The sequence below is a fragment of the Aulonocara stuartgranti genome (assembly GCF_965226115.1).
Source record: "Aulonocara stuartgranti genome assembly, chromosome: 1".
NCBI classification, from domain to species: domain Eukaryota; kingdom Metazoa; phylum Chordata; class Actinopteri; order Cichliformes; family Cichlidae; genus Aulonocara; species Aulonocara stuartgranti.
In genome coordinates, this window is record NC_138939.1 from 3,421,660 (window position 1) to 3,430,347 (window position 8,688).

The 8,688-nt window shown below is 44.5% G+C and overlaps 1 long non-coding RNA gene across 1 annotated transcript; it reads right to left on the reverse strand.

The window, feature by feature from the left end:
- Positions 1-7,669: 7,669 nt before the first annotated feature.
- LOC309712441 lies at positions 7,670-8,518 on the reverse strand. Its single transcript, XR_014278294.1, has 2 exons — positions 8,080-8,518; positions 7,670-7,833 (listed from the first exon to the last, which is right to left on the reverse strand). It is a non-coding gene; the product is annotated as an uncharacterized lncRNA (long non-coding RNA).
- Between the last annotated feature and the right edge of the window lie 170 nt (positions 8,519-8,688).

Consider the following 8,688-nt stretch of genomic DNA (forward strand, 5'->3'; position numbering starts at 1 on the left):
ATTTCATAGCTGTACTGCGCAGGTTGGGGTATACCCGGCATAATGTGTAGCTTCGCTGGCTCAGTAAACGGCGTTTTTCTAGGGACACTGCAGGTACAGTTCACGGCGGTGAATGGCTGGCTGCATGGCCGAGATGTAACAATCCGAGGTGGGTGATCATGCGAGCCATGCTGTCCCACTGTGAGCGGTGTAGATGCAGTGTTACCAGGGCCTCCGCAGTCTGAGCACTGCAACTGCTTAAACTCACTGCACACTGCATTCTGCTTCGCTATTGGTGTTAAGAAAGGGTTGGTGTGAGCTGAAGGTGGCGGGGTGAGATGCCATGCAGCCTCAAACTCCGTCGTATAGACTGCTGCTATGCTCGCCGCTGGCGTTAACTCTATGTCCGTGATGAAGGGGTTGCTGCTGTGGATTCTATTGTTTACATAAGTGGCACGGTCCACATTAGCTGTGCCACTCTCTGGGGTTTCTGGCAAAAATGGGTTGCTGCTCTTACTGAAGTACATTCCCATGCCATCCCCTTCAGCATCTCTCGGAGCCGCCATTTTCTCTGTCGTCCGAGGGAAAAGAGAAAAAGAAAGTTCGCTCCCTCTCTCTCGGCGCTTTGCGGAGTTTTATCCCGGAAAAGAGCCCCCAGTGTTACCGCGCCAGATCCGCGGCCCCGAACCGTAGTAAGGAAACCTCTGGCAGTTACTTGACTCGCAGCCGGCAACAGCTTACTATACAGGTCAACTCCGCTAGCAAGAAGATCGAGGGAGGCGTAGGAAACTGCTTTACCGAACCTTTATTTCTCCTCCAAGGCACGAACACCGCGTACAGTGGGCTGAAACAGTTTACTCACAGCGGGCATCGCCGATACAACTTTGGCTGCCGAGGGAGTTATTATATTCCTTTTATTTACTTTCTCTTCGTCTCTTCTGTAGCTAACCGTTACTTTTCTTTTCCTTCTCCGCTCACCCTCACACACCCGACAGGCAGTTCCGCTACACACACCCGCATACATTTCCCATCAGGCTTCACCCTTAAAGGACCATGCCTGTAACACTAACAACTAATTTGAACTCAAACACTTAAAAAACAAAACATTAAAAAATCAAAGGAACATTTTTGTGGGTAAATTGTCATCATGTTTTTCAATACAACCTGCTGAACAACATGAATTTATTTCTATTTTATAGTACAGTCCTGTGAAAAGGCACGTTTTAACAGGACTCTATGCAGTCATGTGTAAAACTAAGCAAACATACTGCTTCCATTGGAATTAAGATGCTGCTAATCAAATGCACTTAGCTGATCATCTATAAATTAGAGCAACTCTATAAAAGCAGAGGTTTTGACATTTTGCCGTTGTGCATTAACACAATCACAAAGGAGTGGACGTCTCAGCAAATTCACACCAAGGTCAGACAACTTAAGACTTCTTTGTGATTTTTTTTTTTCCCTTTTGAAAAACCCGTGAAGGTGTGCCAGGACTGTGGGAGAACAGACGGAGAGCAGGTACCAGGACCTGAGAGCAAAGAACCATCTTGCTCTGAGGTCGCAGTTCTAATCACTGTACTCATCTGAAATCAAACCGAGTCTGTAAGTATACCTCAAAACTAACAGGACGCATACACATGGATTATCACCAGTAAGGTGCTTTTGTTGTCCATGTGGTGTCTATGCTGGAGGTGAAGCAGGTAAAGTCTGCAGACTACACGCTGCCAGACTTTAAATAACCACAGAGGAGAGTGTGTGATATTAGATTGTTGTGTAACTGAAGCTGAGGAGCATCGACGTGTTGGCAGGATGAAACAGCAGCTGATGATCAGCAGATAGCAACAACATCGACCTGTTTTCACTGACAGAAACATGAGACCAGTGTTGATCTGAGGTCAGTAGAATTTTAGCAGGAGCTGCGCTTCACATCCAACTCACAATTCATCCACAGAACAATTCATCCAGCAGTGCTTCTAGTTTTTAGCAATCACGTGTGTGCAATCAGCAGTGAACACATGGAGTTGAATTCATCCTCAGAAAGTGACAAAAATAATTTGCAATAAAATAAAATACTCCACGGATCAACAACATAATAATATAAAGAAGAAGAAAAATGATGACTAACAGATACCTTCCACACCGTGCTGGCTGTGTTGTGCCGTTTATTGTTTGCAGGTAGTTGTTCTGCTGTGTTACACTGACACCTGGTGGCGAGTGGTGGATTTACTGACAAACGTTTCTGTACTGAAACAGTAAAACGATTAAATAAGCACTGACCGAACTATTAGTGACCGGTGTGGTCGCAAAACCATGTTCGTTCGTTTGTTTTGTCAGATTTTATCCACCGTGCTGATGGACCCGGGAACTAATACGTTTCACAGTTGTATATACAACCTTTACGTCCAAAATCCGGGGGATGTGACGTCAGAGGCGATGCTAGATTTGAGGTTTTAACATGAAATCTATAGACGATTCGTATGTAAATAAACGGATCGTTGTACAGCGAAAAAAATCCTCCCAACAGCTTACATACATCATATCGGGGAGGTCATGTCTGTTCGACTTTTAAATAATGAAATTTCCGACGATGTAAGCACGTGGTTCCATGGTGTAATGGTTAGCACTCTGGACTCTGAATCCAGCGATCCGAGTTCAAATCTCGGTGGAACCTGCCCTCATTTTTCTCCTGATACACAGGAATAAATCCATCAAGTATAAAAAATAAAATTGACTGAATAAAGTCACAGCAGTTAGTAGAAGCGCAGCCCTGTGCGCAAGTGTCATAGGACCAGGTGACATTCATACCTCATATCTTTACTTTTTGATATGAAATACAAGAAATACATGCAGTGGTTTATTGAAAAGAGCAAATATAAATGTAAATGCAGCAGTCCGGTTTCTATGACCATCTTTATTCTTCAACACAACCTTAACTCTGTTAAGCATTTAAAAAAAATCTTATTCAGGAATAGATTTACAGGCTTGTTGAATCCCGCACTGCTTTGATAATGTTGAGCTTCAGGTTCTGGGGAGGCTAATCCATGACTGATAATGTTCCATTGTCTGTTTTTATATCCAAGAATGCTTTTACTGCACTGGCACTGTGTTTGGAGTCCTTGTCCCAAACACTGAAAAATGGTTAAAAAAAAAGAAGTTGTTTTCTGTCAGGTTTTTCCAGATGATGTTGCATGGTGGATCATCTGAGAAGCTCCTTCAGTCCTAAAAGCAATTGGTGGAGAGTCCCAGATTTTAAGCCCTATGGGAGTGTCTCCAAGAGGATCATGGACCCCCACTGTTCCTCTGCCTAATCACCCAAGACAAGGTGTGAAAATGGGTGTCGGTCACAATCAGACAAGGTTTCGGGTGAACCCATTGTGAAACCTAGTCCCACCCTGCCGTGTGATTTACTGAGGTCAAAAGGCCCAGGATGTGAGTGGGTGATAAGGCGTCTGTGAAGTGAGAACCATTTCAGGTGACTACATCATGGAGCTCATTGAGAAAAGGCCAAGGGTTTGCAGCGCTGTCAACAAAGCTAAGGGTGGTTCAGGAATCTAAAAGACTTATTTAGAGTTATTTATCAGTTTTTTCTTTGCTACATAATTCTTGCTTCATATATTTGATATCATCAGTATGTATCTACAATGTAGAAAGCAATAAAAATAAACACAAAAATAAACAAAATGAGAAGGTGTGTCCAAACTGTTGACGGGTCTGGCTCCTTGGAAGCAAAAGATAAAGAAGTGAAGTGTGGCTCAAGAGTTTTACACAGTAAAAGTCAAAGTCAAAGTCAACTTTATTTGTCGATTCTGCCACATGTACAGGACATACAGAGAATAGAAATTGCGTTACTCTCAATCCCTAGATAAATAGCAAATGAACATTTAAATATATTTAAATATAAAAGTGATTAAAAATGCAAGTAAAATAATTAAAAAGTAAAAATTTAAATAAATACAATTTTACATATAACAAGAAAGCTATACAATATACAATATAATGGGTAAGTGACATTGAGTGTAAACCAGGCAGAGTAGTGCAAATAGGCAAATAGTGCAAATGGAGATTTAGTAGTGTACGGTAAGAGAAAGTGTAACAACAAAGTCTTGTGAGGTAATGGCAGTCCAATGCTCCACAAAGTGACTGGTAACTGGTGCAGGCCAGTGAGTGAGTCAGAGAGTGTGTGTGTTTGTGTGTGTGTGACAGAGTTCAGTGAGACCGTGGAGGAGAGAGGGGAGAGGGGGCAGAATCGGGAGGGAGTTAAGCTTCCTGACAGCCTGATGGATGAAGCTGTCCTTCAGCCTGCTGGTCCTGGCCTGGAGACTCCGCAGTCTCCTCCCCGACGGCAGCAGCTTGAAGAAGCTTTGCATTGGGTGCGTGGGATCAGCCGCTATGCAAAGGGCTTTTTTAGTGAGACGGGTGCTGTAAATGTCCTGGAGGGAGGGGAGAGAGACACCAATGATCCTCTCTGCAGCTCTCACTATGCGTTGGAGGGTTCTATGACAGGACGCATTGCAGGCTCCAAACCACACAGTGATGCAGCTCGACAGGATGCTCTCGATGGTGCCTCTGTAGAAAGTGTACATGATGGGGGCTGGTGCTCCTGCTCTTCTTAGTTTGCGGAGAAAGAAGAGACGCTGCTGTGATTTCTTGGCCAGTGCTGTGGTGTTGTACGTCCAGGAGAGATCCTCTGTGATGTGCACACCCAAGAACTTGGTGCTGCTCACTCTCTCCACAGACGCTCCGTCAATGGTCAGAGGAGCATGTTGGGTGTGCATTCTCCTGAAGTCCACAACAATCTCCTTCGTCTTCTCCACATTCAGAGAGAGATTGTTGTCAGCACACCACGTGGCCAGGCGTCTCACCTCACTTCTGTAGTCGGTCTCATCCCTGTTGCTAATGAGACCCACCACCGTTGTGTCGTCCGCAAACTTGATGAAGAGGTTGGAGCTGTATGATGGAGTGCAGTCATGGGTCAGCAGAGTGAAGAGGAGGGGGCTCAGCACACATCCCACACAATGTAAGAGAATGTGCACAGAAACAAAGCAGGGATGTTTGATGTTCCACATGTCTCTCATGGTTAACGGCTCATTATTTTAAACATTGTAAATGAGAAGCAGTGATGTCTCAAGCTGCTGTCCCTTATTTGCCCCTTAAACTGAACATGACCCCTCACTTTGTATAGTGGTGAGGATTCGGGCCACCAGTCAGACGTTTGGAGGTCCAGATTGAGCCAGACTGTGGGTGATCCTCTCTGTTTATCAGATCATAGATTTAAAGTCTTAGTTCCTCTTTAAAACGCCTAATGTCCTCATTAAATCGCCTTCATTAGTGGAAACAAAGCAGGAATGACACAGAGGGTTGCAGTCCTGGCAGAATGGATGGACAAGGTCAACCTGACCTGAACACGACCTTGATGTTACCTCATCGGTGATTTATGCAGGAGTTCATGCTCTGGATTTATCAGCAGGAAATCAGTTCTAACTGGACAAACCGTCCGCTCTCAGCAGTCTGTCAGCAGTCTAAGAGCTGAAGCGAAATCACCTTATCAGCCTAGAGGAGAGAAAGGCCTATTTAATAGAGCTGCAGGTCAGACTGAGGAGGTCATAATGAGCTTACAAAAGAGCCGTTTGGCAAAAATAAATAAAAAGAGTGCACAGTGCAGAGCATATGGTTTCCCTGGTATGCAAAAGGAGACGGTTTAATGTGTGCAGTGTAAAAGCTAAAAAAAATGTAACGTAAGGGATGAATATCAGAAGTACAAAGTGAAATGTGGCTACAGCTTCGAGGGACAAAGCTTTGAGACTCACAAACCTGAGCCCGACTCCTTCTTCTTCTGTCGTTTACAAGAAACCAAAAATCTAGACATTGCTCATTCTCACTTCATGTGTTTGAACATGTGTGCTGCTCTTACAGTCTGGGCTCTGCTGGCTTCGGTGCTTCCAGCAGATCATAAATCTGCAGCAGTGATTCTTTGCAAAAAACCTGGATTTGGATCATCACCGATGTGTTGGACTGGGCTGAGGTGTTAACACGGCGCAGAAAAGTTAGACAAATATTACTGTCAGCGCCGTCAAACACGTACCAGGGTTCGTTTGATGTCACGGTAGATCTTTCACCATGGATGAAAAAAAATTAGGAGGTTGTGTAAAATGTTAATAATGACATAATTCAGCTGTTTACAAATCCTTTACATCTAATTTTTATGTGCGAAAGGACCTTTACCCTGCTGACTCTGGAAAAGTACTGTTTTAATTCTTTTAGACCTGAGTGCAGCACTGTTGATCACACAATCCTATGAAACCGTTTGAAGACGTGCGTCGGCATCCAAGGTTCTGCTCTAAAATGGTTTGCCTCTTACTTAGAGAGCAGAACTCCTTGATGCAGGGCAACAAAACTCTTCCCCTTCTACACTTACTTGTGGAATACCTCAGGGCTCTATTCTGGGCCCCATCTTATTCTCCTTATACATGCTCCCATTAGGCTCTATTTTTCAGAAACACCAAATTTCCTATCACTCTTATGCAGATGATACACAGTTCTACCTCTGTCTAAAACCATGTGCTGATAGCACATTGCAGAAAGGTTCAGATTTTCTTAACAATATTAATTGCTGGATGTCTTTGAACTTTCTCAAACTAAACCATGACAAACTTGACATTATCATTTTTAGCGACTAAGACTGTTAGTCTCATAAGAAATGTCTTGGGCCCATTATCAGCTATTGTACATCCCCATGTACATCTGAGGGCTTTTGGTGTTGTTGAGTTTCCTGCACTCCTTCTTTTTAGGAATGTATCAGACTGTTGATTTGAACACTCCTACATTTTTTTGCTATCTCTCTGATAGCTTTATTTAGGTTTGTCAGCCTAATGATGGCCTCCTACACGTGCATCACTGATATGAAGTTCAACTTGAAATAAACTCTAGATATTTATCTCCTTAATTTGTCATGAAATAATGAGTGAACAGACCTCACCTGGCCATGAACCTGCCTGTCAGCCAGTTGTCCAATTAATTTTGAGGCTTTAAAATGAGAGACAACAGTTCATGCAATACTTTTGTCAAACTCTTGAGTTGAAGCTATAAGTCTGCACTTCAGTCAGGTCTACTGTGGTAGTGTACAGAGTGAAAACCACAACAAGTCACTCTAAGTTGCACTTTTTATATACAGCGGTCCCTCGTTTATCGCGAGTGTTACGTTCTAAAAATAACCCGCGATAGGTGAAGTAGGGAACTTTATTTTTTTTACAATTATTATAGATGTTTTAAGGCTGTAAAACCCCTCTCTACACACTTTATACACTTTTCTTAGACAGGCATCGACATTTCCACACTTTTCTTTCTTGTTTAAACTCTCAAAGATCAAACCTTCGTAGAAAAACCCTGTTTTCAGGTCCAGAACATGGGAATAGATCAGCTGCAAGAGAATTCAACATTAATGAATCAATGGGGCGACCGTGGCTCAGGGGGTTGGGAAGCGTATCTGTACCCGGAAGGTCGCCGGTTCGATCCCCGAGCTCTCTGTCCTGGTCGTTGTGTCCTTGGGCAAGACACTTCACCCTACCGCCTACTGGTGTTGGCCGATGGTGCGATATGGCAGCCTCGCTTCTTTTTTTTTTTTTTTTTTTTTTTCTAAATGACATCAGAAACAGCAGTATGCGACATTACGTGATGGCAGAGCTTCAGTTCATCCTTTGTCATTTTTTTTTTTTTTTTTTTTTTTTTAATAAATAGGACAGGGGGAATGAATGAGAGAAAGAGGGGGAGAGAAAGAAAGAAAACCAAAGGGGAGAAGAGACGGTGAGAAGGGGGGGGGGGGAAGAGAGAGAGAAAAAAAAAGAACTCCTGGGTCACCTGTATGGAGAAAAAAAACAAAAAAAAACAAAAAAAACAAACAGAGGAGACAGCAAACAACAAAGAGCAACATAATAATAGAGAAAACAAAGCACCATCACAATAAACTAGCTAGTCATAGATATCAATATTTACTAAATAATAAACGATATTGTGCAGCACGCAAGATAGACAGCGCACAGTGTGCTTTGAGGTAGCAGCCAAGAAAGCTTTAGTCCGCGTCTGTGAATACCCATGTGTGCATACCTGTGTGGATCAGCATGCTTGCATTCCAAAGGTTTCTCCATGTAATGATCTGCTAGGGAGTGTGGGGGGGCCACAGCCCCGTCCTCCAGGGTGTGAAGTGGGTATGGAGGAGATCAAAACTCCAGACATCCAGAGGCCCCCAGAACACAAGAGACCATGGAAGACCAACAGAGGGGCAGCCGCGCCACTGTTCCAGTAAGAGCTGAGGAGAGTCCCAGATGAGGGCTCACCCAGCAGCCCCGGAGCAGAAGTCAGGGGGAGTTGCAGTGACGCGCCCGTGAGCTCCGCCGGCCCCCAGCTGTGCCTGAGTGACCGAGCCCCAGGCCGAGAGGCCGGGGGCACCCCACCTCCAAAGGGGCCCGAGCGAGCCCCAGGCCCCAGGCCCCGACAAGCGGCCGCCAAGGAGTGAGCCGGTGTGTACCCGGACGCCCACCCCCAGACACAAAGAACCACCAACACACCGATATGGCAGCCTCGCTTCTGTCAGTCTGCCCCAGGGCAGCTGTGGCTACAACTGTAGCTGCCTCCACCAGTGTGTGAATGTGAGAGTGAATGAATAGTGGCATTGTAAAGCGCTTTGGGTGCCTTGAAACGCGCTATATAAATCCA